General features: G+C 39.9%; 1 pseudogene; it reads right to left on the reverse strand.

Annotated features, from left to right (window-relative positions):
- Positions 1-12,737, reverse strand: part of LOC133814292 (protein Ycf2-like) — a 52,055-nt pseudogene that overhangs the window by 3,051 nt on the left and 36,267 nt on the right.

Below are 12,737 nucleotides of genomic sequence, written 5' to 3' on the forward strand. Positions count from 1 at the left end.
TTGCAAGTAAAAGACAATAAACAATATAATCAGAGATAATTAGCTAAATACCAAAATGCATGAAGCCCTTACCTTCAGAGGTTTTGATGATGAGTGACCAGAATCCTCAGTGCCACTGCTCTCATTTTCCAAACTCGACCTCACACGGAGCCCGACTAGCTTCGAGTTTACTACCAAATTTAGCAATGAAATTAAGGGTTTAAGTTATTTCTCATACTAAAACATCTTACAGAAATGAAATCAAGTATTGTTTACAATCCATGAAATGTGAGTGGAACATTTAGTGACATATCTAAACCAATCTAGGTTGCTAATGAATTAAACTCGTCATATTATTTGACAGTTTTAAATCTTTACTTTCTAGACATATTTAAATTAAAGTAATTAAAAAATACAAACTAAGCACTGAGTAGTGTACACTTTTGGGTTGAGTCTCATTTAAACGAAATAAATAAAACCCAATTTCATATTAGTTATAAATTTTCTCATAAACAACACCAAAAGTGACAAAGTAGATGATTGCCCAGAAATTTTTTCTTGTTCCAACAGGGGATAATAAGAAAAACCAGAATCACCCAGAAATGGTAACAACCAAGACTTCAAGTAAGCAGTATCCTTATTATACAAGAACTATGTGCAAGAAATGGCTGATAATTAAAAATTCTCAACTAGTTCATCTTAAGGGTACTAGTAGTGTCATATATATACGTATATATATTATATATACAGAGAGAGAGAGAGATTTACTTATAGTGGGAAAGGGAGGGTTTTGAGAGGCGTTGTAGGATAGCTGTGAGGTGAGAAGGAGAAGGAGAAGCCATGGTCTCTTTCTGCCTTAATGATTTACAACACATCAGAGAAGAAAAATCTGAAAAAACACCCACGAATGGCCGCAGCTTGGACAATGGATGGCGGTGGCTTGGAAATCAAACGGCAGTATTCTGGGTATGAGGCATTTGGGTTCATGAACGGTGATGAAGGTGTTTGGATTCAAGCTCAGAGATGAGATTTTTAGGTTCACGAACAAAGATGGAGCCATATGGGTTCAAGCTCAGGTTTCAAGAACAGGGATGAATGACGTTTGGGCTCAGCTATTCGGACAAAACAAGATGAATGGGAATGGCTTGGAAGCTCGAAGATGAAGGGTCTCAGCAGGAAGAGAGGGAAGAGATTGAGAGAGATTAGGGATTCAAACCGTGAGAATGAGAGAATAGAGAAAACCCTTCTTCATTTTTTATTTGTTAAGTTACTTTTCATTTGGCACCTATATCTTCCGTGTCCGTGTATTTTTATTTGCATGTATTAATAACACTTCTAAAATTATGTAAGATTTTTCCATAATATTTGGTCAAAAATGTTGTAGTGATCTTTGTTTGTGTTAGACACAAGCATCTAAACTTCATGTTCATGGCGTACTAGTTGTTTACCAACTCTCCCACTACGATGAAGCTCTCTATTGTTCTGACTAGAACTAGCGATATCCTCTAGCCGTTTTTCTTTTTCCATTGCTGGTGATTGGTCTTGTTTATTTCAGACCATTTCCTCAAGTACGACTTTACTTTGAGGTTTGTGGTTATTTATATAGTCATGCTCTAGAAAAGTAGCATTCATAGATACAAACGTTTTGTTATCTTTAGGTCTATAAAATATACCACCTTTTATTTCTTTGTAATATCCTACAAACATGCATGCTTCAGTGCGTGATTCCAACTTCCTAGTCTTTCCTTTAAGCACATGTGCAGGACAACCCCACATATGGAAACGACGTAAACTAGGTTTAGTACCATTCCATAACTCCAATGATGTCTTCTTAATAGACTTAGATGGAACAACATTGAGTATGTATAGAAAATATTTTCTTGAATAACCCCAGAATGTCAAAGGCAATGATGAGAAATTAATCATCGATCTAACCATATCCAATGAGGTTTTGTTCCGCCTTTCTGAAACACCAATTTTTTGTGGCGTTCCAAGTCTAGTGAGTTGGGATTGAATTCCATGCTCATGAAAATTGTCCTCAAATTCTTAATCTAAGTACTCTACACCCCAATCAGATCGAAGTACTTTTAGTGATTTACCTAATTGTTTTTTAGCTTCTGCTCGAAATTCCCTAAACTTATCATAGGTTTTGGATTTCCTATGCATTAAATATTGGTAACCATATCTTGAATAATCGTCAATGAAAGTGACAAAATATTCATAAGCTCCTCTAGCTTGGACATTTAGTGGACCACAAACGTCCGTATGTACAAGTTGAAATTATTCTGTGGCTCTTAAGCCTTTAGCAGAGAAAGGTATCTTCGTCATTTTGCCTTCTAGACAAGATTCACAGACTGAGAGAGAACCAATAGATAGTTCTCTTAAAGGACCATCCTTTGTTAGTCTGTTTATTCTGTCTAGACCAATATGTCCCAATCTCAATTGCCACAGATATGTTTCTGTAACGACCCAAATTCGCTAATAAGGCTTAAGAGCCTTGATTAGTGTGCCAGGAGGGCATTAATTGAATAATTGAGATTTAATGAGTAATTATATGTTTAATAATGTTTATATGATAACTGATAATATTGTGTGGTAATATGATATGTGATATATGTGAGAACTACATTATTATGTGGACAGATTCGCTGAGCACGACTCAAGACGATTCTAGGGTCAAATAGTGGGAAAAGTCACAACGGGGCTTAAGTTATGACTTTGGATAAGTTGGGGGTACTTTTAGATAGCGGGTAGTGATTTGGATTATCGGGTAATGAAAATAAATATATGGAGATATATTTGAGGTTAGAATGTCTAGGCGGAAATATTGGGGGATTTTACCATTTTGGCCTTGGGGACGGTTCCGACACCCCGAGCCTCGGGATTAACTTAACAAGTAAGTTAGACATAGAGAAGCTTTTAGAAGAAAAACACAAACCGACATAAACTTAGCCTCAGCTCTCTTTCACGCTTAAGGGAAAACCAAGGAAAGGAACACAGAAAACTAAGGGGAACAAGCTGGAATCTCTTGGATTTGTGGTGAGGAATTGAAGGTTTAGCTCAGGAGTAAATCAAGGAACTAAAACAGGGATTAAGGTAAGCATCTAAACATCTTTTTTGTGGTTGAATTCTGAGTTCTAGCTGGGTTTTGGTTAAGTGCTTAAACAAATATGGTTTTGATGTTTTAAGGCAGAATTAAGAGGGAAAACTTGGGAACTTAGCTTGGCTATAGCTTGGTGAAGTGATTCTACAGCAAAGGTAAGTTTCAACTCCAAGTTTGGAGGTTTTAAATTGAGTTTGAGTGGTTGGTTTGAGTGTTTATAGCACTTGGGTTTCAGAAATTGAAAGGAGGAGATTTGAGTGTGTTAGGCTGTGTTTTCTTGGGAATTATGTTGCTTAGATCATGCTAAAGAAGTTGGGAATTAATTGGTTAAGAGTTGGGAAGCTTTGGGATGGTTTAAGGTGAGGTTTCAGACTTAGAAATGGTGTAGATTCTGGGTTCGAAGGGGAGGGCCGCGGCTCTGTTCTAGAGCGCTGCGGCCCTAGCATGCAAAGAAGCCAAGGAGGCTCAGCCAAGGGGGCGCGCCGCGACGCCCAAGGCAAGGGCCGCGGCGCGTGTGTGGTTTAGCGTGGGAGTAGGTTCTGTTTTGAGGAAGGGTCGTGGCTAGGCTTTGGGGGCCACAGCCCTTGGTTGCACACATGAGTTTTTGAGGGTTTTAAGCACGGGAAAGTTGTCTAGTGTGCTCGGGTTTGGTTTCACCACCGTGCTTGGTGGAATTTGGAATCCCGGGGGTTAGTTTTGTAATTGGAAACCTATATTGGAGTATTAATGGAACCTTATATTTTGGTTGTGACTAGGTGATAAAAGCTTAGGTTCAGGACCGGATCGTGCTTGAGTGGCGTTGCTCGTGATTCAATAATCGCACAGACTAAAAGTAAGAAAACTACACCTGATTGATTATATGAGATGGGACTAAGGGCTCCCTAATGTAAATGCTTGAAAAGATGGTATTATGCCATGCAAGCCATTTAGTGAACCAACGGCCTAAGGGTGCCAAGGGTTTCACTAGTGGACAGGGCGCGACTCGACCACTGGTAGCCGAGGACAGCTTATTATGCACTAAGCTCGGTTTAAGCGGGCCGGAGTCAGTGGGTTAAACAGAGGATGCGGCCTAAGTCGTCGACCCTGGATATTACGTGATATTAGTATTATATGTGATAGAATATATCTTGTATTGGATTGCATATGCTGAATATCTGTTGAGGATTATCTGGAGGGAATACATGCTTACTGAACTGTTTGTCTGTTATCATTGTTTGAGATATTTATGATGTTTTCTTGTTGGGCCTTAGCTCACGGGTGCTACGTGGTGCAGGTAAAGGCAAGGGAAAATTAGATCAGCCCTGATTGGAGAGCTCAGCGAGCAGAATGTACATAGCCAGGTGCTCGGCCGCCACGGTTGAGATGAAGCAAGGACGTGGAACCTAAAAATTGTCTGTTTTGCCTTAGTATGGCTAGTGGATGTTCATGTGTTTTTTAGAGTCTGTAAACTTGTTCTAACCTTGTTTTTATATGGGATCCCATGTTTACTACAGTTTAAATATATGATATTAGTCTTTTGAGACCAAAACCTTTTTAATCATAGCTTTTACATATTTAGTGACACGTTTTCAAACTAATGACTTGATTAGCAAGTCCTGCACCTCTATAAGTACACAGTGTAGCGGTCTTGGCTATCCAGGGCATTACAACATGGTATCAGAGTGTCCTAGGTTTATGGGTTCCTGAAGACAGCCTGGATATGTACATTCGCTACTGGAGACAAGCTCAAGTCAGGGTTTCGTAATGTGTATATGTGTGCTTATGTGCCTGAGATGAGCTATGCATGTTGTTATTCATTGAACTGCTAGGAAGCATGAGATACTGATAGGGCCTGGCCCTTGGCTGATGTGTGAAAATATTGAGGCATGTTTATTAACATTGCCGTGCATGTAAATGAGTATGTGGATGATTAATTGTTTATGGTGCATGGATGCTTATATGTGTTGGTTATCTATGATTGATTATGTTCTATTGATGAGTTTTGGAGAAGCTTTTACCCTGTCATTGTGGTCTGACCGCCGAGTCGATATTTGCAGATTGACTTGGATAGCTATGCGTCCAAGGAAATCTTCACGACTAGCCAACACTGGGTCCAGGACCAGGGGCAATGACCAGGGCCAGACTCCTCCGCCAGTCCCTGAGAATTGGCAGCAATTAATGGCTGAGATGCAGGCTCGACTACAAAGTCAAGACGAGCTGATTCGTATTCTGCAACAGCAGGCTCCATCAGGGAGTGCTGCCCCTTCTTTACCACCTGCAGTGGTACCAGCTGTGCAGCCTGGGGAGGTTGTTAACAAGTGGGAACCGTTATATGAGCAGTTCAGGAAGCAGTAACCCCCAGTCTTTGAGGGAGGACCGGATCCATTGAAATCCGAGCAAAGGCTCACTATGATTACAGTAATTCTGGATTTCATGAGAATTGAGGGACAGGATAGAGTGGCCTGTGCCACTTATATGTTGAGGGAAGATGCCCGTATTTGGTGGGAAGTGGCATCGCAGACCAGAGATGTTATCACTTTGACTTGTGAAGGTTTCAAGGATTTCTTTGGCCAGAAGTATTAGAATGTTGTTGTTAGGGCAGCAAAGGTCAATGAGTTTGTGAGTTTTGTACATGGCAATATGACTGTTACTGAGTATGCCCTGAAATTTGATAGGTTGCGAAGTTTGCACCAGATCTTGTGCCTACTGATGCTGCTAGGCAAGATCATTTTATCAGGGGGCTTAATGCTATGATAGCCCAGGATGTTAGGATCACAACGGTACCTGGAGGAACAACTTATGCCCAGGCCGTTCAGAGGGCTCTTACCGCAGAGGAAGCGGAGAACAAGATATGGAAGGAGAGCACGGTAAGGCGTGAGGGCCGCAGGGTGGTACCCCCTTATTCAGGGACAGGTAGGGGCGGAGGCCCCAGTGATTTCAAGAGGAAGACTCCTGACACGTCGGTCGCTCCTAGTTCTGATAGGAGAGGTCGGGGTGGTCAGGGTGGCCGCCAGGGTGGCGGTGAGGCATGGCGGACCTATCCAGAGTGTCCGAGGTGTAGAAGACATCATCTGGGCGAGTGCCGGGCCAAGGCATGTTTTGCGTGTTGGGCAGTGGGGCAGTGGGGCATCTTAGGAAAGACTGCCCAACGGTGAAGAAAGGTGAAGCGGGAAAGGTGGATAGCTTGACTCCAGCTCGAGTATTCACCTTGACTCAGGCGGAGGCTGAGGCTAGTCCCTCAGTAGTGATAGGTCAGCTTTCTAGTGCTGGCTTTCCTTTTACAGTATTGATTGATTTTGGTGCTACACATTCTTTTATTTCTAGTATAGTTATTGATAGACTGTGTAGACCTAGTGAGTATCGGACTGCGGGGTTTGGGACTTTGTTACCTACAGGGGAACTGGTAGTCTCTAGGAGATGGATTAGGGCACTGCCAGTGATGGTTGATGGTAGGGAACTTTTGATGGATTTGATTGAATTAGATTTGGGAGACTTTGATATGATTCTAGGAATTGATTGACTGGCTAGGTATGGGACTACGATTGATTGTAGGAAGAAGATGGTTACTTTTGAGCAGGAGGGTGAGGACCCTTTCGTTTTTGTGGGTGCGGTGTCTAGACCCCGCATACCTATGATTTCAGCGTTGAGAGCCAGGGACCTGTTGCAGGGGGGATGCATAGGTTTTCTAGCTAGTGTGGTGGATACCACCAGGGTTATGCCGGCAGGGCCGGGAGGGACCAGATTGGTGTGCGAGTTCTTGGATGTTTTCCCTGAGGATTTACCAGGGTTGCAGATATAGTTTGAGATTGAGTTAGCACCGGGGACAGAACCAGTATCTAGGACACCATACAGAATGGCACCAACAGAATTAAAAGAGTTGAAGATACAGTTGCAAGAACTTCTGGATTTGGGGTTTATCAGACCTAGCTACTCTCCATGGGGCGCTCCAGTGTTGTTTGTTAAGAAGAAGGACGGGACTCTGAGGATGTGCATCGATTACAGAGAATTGAACAAGTTGACTATTAAGAATAAGTATCCTCTGCCAAGGATTGATGACATGTTCGATCAGCTGCAAGGTAAGACGGTGTTCTCAAAGATTGATCTTCTATCTGGTTATCACCAGCTGAGGATCAAGGATGAGGATATACCAAAGACAGCTTTCCGGACGCGTTATGGGCATTATGAGCTCTTGGTCATGTCTTTTGGTTTGACCAATGCCCCAGTAGCTTGCATGGATCTGATGAACAGGGTGTTCAAGGACTTTTTGGACCAGTTCTTCATTGTCTTCATCGACAACATCTTGATATACTCCAGTTCAGAGGCGGAGCATGAGCAGCATCTTCGACAGGTTTTACAGAGGTTAAGGGAGAATCAGTTGTGCGCCAAGTTTAAGAAGTGTGAGTTCTGGCTACCAGAGGTGACTTTCCTTGGACATATAGTTGGGGCAGAAGGGATTAAGGTGGACCCGTCCAAGGTAAAGGCAGTTAGAGATTGGCCGAGACCGAGGAATGCCTCAGAGGTGCGAAGTTTCCTTGGGTTAGCAGGTTACTACAGGCGGTTTGTAGAGGGGTTTTCGAAGATTTCTTCGCCGATGACAGAGTTGACAAGAAAGAATCAGAAGTTCGTCTAGTCAGAGAAGTGTGAGAATAGCTTCCAGGAGTTGAAGCGACGGCTTATTTCTGCGCCTGTGTTGAGTCTTCCTTCAGAGGAAGGGAAGTTCGTGGTTTACTGTGATGCATCAAGGTTGGGTTTAGGCTGTGTGTTGATGCAGAATGAGAAAGTTATAGCCTATGCATCTCGAAAGCTGAAGGAGTATGAGCAGAGGTACCCGACTCACGATTTGGAGTTAGCGGTAGTTGTATTTTCAATGAAGGTATGGCGTCATTATCTGTATGGAGAGAAGTGCGAGATCTACACTAATCATAAGAGTCTGAAGTATTTCTTCACTCAGAAGGATATGAACATGAGACAGAGACGTTGGTTGGAGTTGATTAAGGATTATGATTGTGATATCCTTTACCATCCTAGGAAAGCCAACGTGGTGGCAGATGCGTTGAACCGGAGGGGCCCAGGACAGTTGTATAGTTCTACTCAGATCTCGAAAGAATTGGCTGATGAGATGGTCAGGTCAAAGATAGAACTGGTGGTGGGCCAGTTAGCTAGTATCAATTTTTAGTTGACCCTATTAGAGAGGGTCAAGGAGGGTCAGATGACAGATGTGCAATTGCAGGACAGTAGACGGCATGCCTTAGCAGGGACAGCTAAGGATTATTCAATTTCAGAGACAGGTTTGCTCTAATATCAGGGACGGATATGTGTTCCAGCGGATGAGGGAATTAGGTGTGAGATATTGGATGAGTCCCACACTATTCCATACTCACTTCATCCGGGTACCACGAAGATGTATCAGGATCTACGGACGTTATACTGGTGGTCCGGGATGAAGAAGGATGTAGTTGAGTATGTGTCTAGATGTTTAACCTATCAGCAGGTTAAGGCTGAGCATCAGCGACCAGCGGGATTGCTGCAGCCTTTGGGTATCCCAGAGTGGAAGTGGGAGGATATCACGATGGATTTCGTGGGAGGATTACCTAGAACAGTTGGACTTCATGACTCGGTGTGGGTGATAGTGGACAGGTACACCAAGTCAGCTCATTTTCTGTAATGACCCACTACTCTAGACTTTTGGACCATTAACGAAACTATACATACAAATCCTTAATAGAACTTACATTTGCGAAAATACCATAATTTTATTAAGTAACTTGTAAAAATAAGAGTTACTTACAAAATAAATACCAAGAAGGATATGGGATCCCATTGTCTTAAAAAAAACATAATTTAAAATAAAGCGTTGATTCTGTTCTAGAGCGCTGCGACCCTAGCATGCAAAGAAGCCAAGGAATGACTTGATAATATATGATAATAGTCTTTTGAGACCAAAACCTTTTTAATCATAACTTTTACATATTTAGTGACACGTTTTCAAACTAATGACTTGATTAGCAAGTCCTGCACCTCTATAAGTACACAGTGTAACGGTCTTGGCTATCCAGGGCGTTACAGTTTCACTATTGTAATCTATCTTTTGTCTTTTAATAGATCTAGGATATGCAGTTTTAAATAATTCAGAATCATAAACATGCTCGGCATTGGACACTAACTTGTATCCACCTTCAAACTTTGCAGAACAAATGTCAAAACCATATTTCAAAATAACAATCGAATTATTATTTTAAGAAACATTAAAACCTTGTTCATGCAATTTTGATAAGGAAATTAAATTTATAGTAAATCCAGGAATAAAATAAACATTGTCCAACACAATAAATTTATTATTCTCAAAATCTAAGCGAGCTTTTCCAACTTTAGCTACCAAGATCTCTTGTTCACTTCCAACTCTCATGGTCACCTCTCCATGAGCCAGCTTCCTTGAAGTACTAAGAATCTGCAAAGAAAAACATAGTTAGTGGCTCTGGAATCAACTATCTGAGATGAAAAATCACCTTCCACTAAACTAGCTTCTAAAACAAGTAAATCAAATTTACCCTTCTTTTTGTCTTTCAGTTCAGCCAGGTACTTAGGACAATTCCTTTGCCAATGACCGCCAACTCCACAATGAAAGCATTCTCCTTTTGGTGCCTTCTTTTTTGAGTTCTTTGTAGAATTATTCTTCTTGGAAGACTTGTTTGTCTTCTCTGGTTGTTTGTCCTTTTTCTTGTTCTTTCCTTGGCAACCCTTCCTTTTCTTTGAATTTCCATTTGAAGAGGAAGGCTTGGATTCAACAACATTTGCCTCCTCAACTTTAGTGGAACTTTTGTTTAGAGATTCAAAAGTTTACAACTCATTCAACAATTGGGTCATATTGTACTCCAATTTGTTCATAACATAGTTTGTAGTAAATGCAGCAAAAGCTGGTGTGAGAGATTCAAGTATCACACTTACTTGAGTTCTCTCATCAATTGTCGCACCATGGATTTCTGCATTGTGCAATATGTTGATCATGTCTAAGACATGTTCTCTGATAGAAATATTTTTCTTCATTTTCATATTCATGAAGCTTCTGGTAGCATCATGTTTGCACTTATCAGATTGCTGGCCAAACATGTCGTGTAGAGATTCCCAAATCTCGTAGGCTTTTTCAATAGTTTCAAACTTCTTTTTGAGCACATCTCTCACACTGGCAAGCATTTAACATTTGTCCTTGTTGTTAGATAAGATCCAATTGTCATATTTCTCTATAGTAGTTTTGGCAGTAGTGAGAGTAGGAACCTCAGGACATTCTCATTAAGGACAAACATGTGATTTTCACATATCAAAACATTGTTCATGTTTGATTTCCATTTCATATAGTTATCACTAGTCAATTTCTCATTAGCAAGTAAAGCAGTTATAGAGTTTGGATTTGACATATTGCTGAAAATTAATTAAATAAAATATAATGAATTAATGCATATAATAAATATCAATTTATATTTGGAATAATAAATATGATGCATGAATGCAACACATAAAATAACACACACAAAATTAATTACTATTCCACGATAGATTAATTTGAAAATTAATGGACCGCCTTAGGGTATGTCTGACTAAGAAAAAATTAACCTTGAGACAAGATCTCAACTCCATATGTGAAAAATTAAAAGCTCCTTTTCTCTTTTGGCTTATGAATTACCATTAGTTTGGTCATGATGCACTAGATGCGCTCAAAAGCCTAGATACATCTTCAGAGTGTGACCCATTATTAAAATAAATAATCATGCCCTAAATTTTATTTTGCCTTTTTAAATAGAATACCCTTTTATTTAATAAAACAATTTTATTAAATAAGAAAATAAACAACTTTAAATTCTTTTTACCATCTTAACTAATTAATACTAAATTAGTTATATGAGTTATCAAATAAAAAATGTATAAACAATCCTAAACTTGTTTCTAAAAAAAATGCTTAATATGTACTATGTGGGTAATATGCATGGCATGTTATTATGTATGATAAAGTGTTAAACAATTAAATCATGTTCAAGCAAATAAATAAATGTGGTCTGGGTGATTTTGGTATTTCTAGAAAATTATAACACTTGCAAAAAATACACAAAAATAATTAAACTAACTAAGGCCTAATAAAGAGCAACTCATTTGATCTTGGACCTTCTCTTTTAGTCGTCATTACCATTTTAATTAACCATTATGAGTTACATACCATTTTAATTAATTTAAACAAATTTAAAATATACAAACTTTGGGTTCTAATACCCAAAAAGATATTGAGGCCCAATTGGAATTTAGACTCAGCACAATTAACTCAAAATTTATAATTAAAACACTTTTCATTATATTGGGCTTAAGCATGCCCAAATGGATAAATACATAACCATTAGGTTTTGCATGACACAAACCCTAATGGGCGTGTCAATGGTGGTCGGCGGCTGGAGGAGCGCTGGGGCACAGGCACGGGTGCGCATGGGAGCAAGCGCAGGTGAGCAGGGGCGCAGGCTCTGGGCGCACATGGGTGTGCACGGCTGCAGGGGCCGCGGCTCGGGCCTTGGGGTTTGTGCTCGGGGCTCGGGCCATTAAAGAATTTTTCCAGAATTTAAAAAATAAATTGCGAAATTCCTATGTCCCAAAATTTCTTACATTTTTTGTATATCTAGAAAAAATTTAGAATTTTCCTAAGCCAAAAACACCATGAACACCAACCCTTAAGAACAAAAACGATTCATACATAAACATCCATCCATTCATATATTACACATAATGTAAAAATGCATATGATATCCACACAGTAATTAACATATGCAGGGAATAAGGATGACTCTGGTACCAATTGTTAGAAACGGTTCCTAGTCCGCTGCGGAAGTTGCGGTAATGGTATACAACAAAAAATTTCATATAAACAACTTTGACAAAATTTGTTGTGTGACAAAATTTGGTCAATTTGAGTAAATTGCCAAAATTATGTGTTATATGAAAATTTTTATTTTGGTTACATTTATTTTATTTTAGCTTGGAGATATTTAAAAATATAGGGTAAAAATTTGGTTAAATTTGGAGAGTGAAATTACCAAAGGGCCTTTGAGTGCATTAGAAGTGAGTTAAAAGGGCAAGCGCATTTTAGTCATTTCTAAAGGAGGAGAAAGGGTGTGATGGGTAGCTAGGCTATGCCCTAGTGTACTCAAGTGTCTATGACACCTATCCTAGGAAGAGTAAGAGGCTACCTCACCCATTGGCTAACCCTCCACTCATTCCTCTTATACACCCAATCATTATATTTTTTATTGCCTTCTTTTTCCTCAAGAAAACAAAAAGGAAACTCTCTTCATTTCCCTACCCAAAACCAAGAGGTCTCTCTCTTTCCTCTCCATTGCTTCCATTTTCTCTCCAAGGAGCAAGAACACTCACCCTCCATTGATGGAAGGAAGAAAACCCAAGAGCACACTAGGCAAGTGTAAGTTTCGAACTTAGTACATCTTTTTCCTTCTATTTTTCTTTCAAACCCGAAATCATAAGGGTTTTTACTATGCATGCATGAGATTCTAATAGTCATGCATGGCATGGATCATGTGTTCTAGGTCTAAAGGGAAGTTGTTCTAAGAAGATCTCAAAGATTTGAAGCTTGTTGATGATTTAGTGAAAACAAAGGTAAAGATTTTAGAGTTTTGGTAATTTTCCA

Source organism: Humulus lupulus, chromosome 2, assembly GCF_963169125.1.
Source record: "Humulus lupulus chromosome 2, drHumLupu1.1, whole genome shotgun sequence".
Classification (NCBI taxonomy): Eukaryota; Viridiplantae; Streptophyta; class Magnoliopsida; order Rosales; family Cannabaceae; genus Humulus; species Humulus lupulus.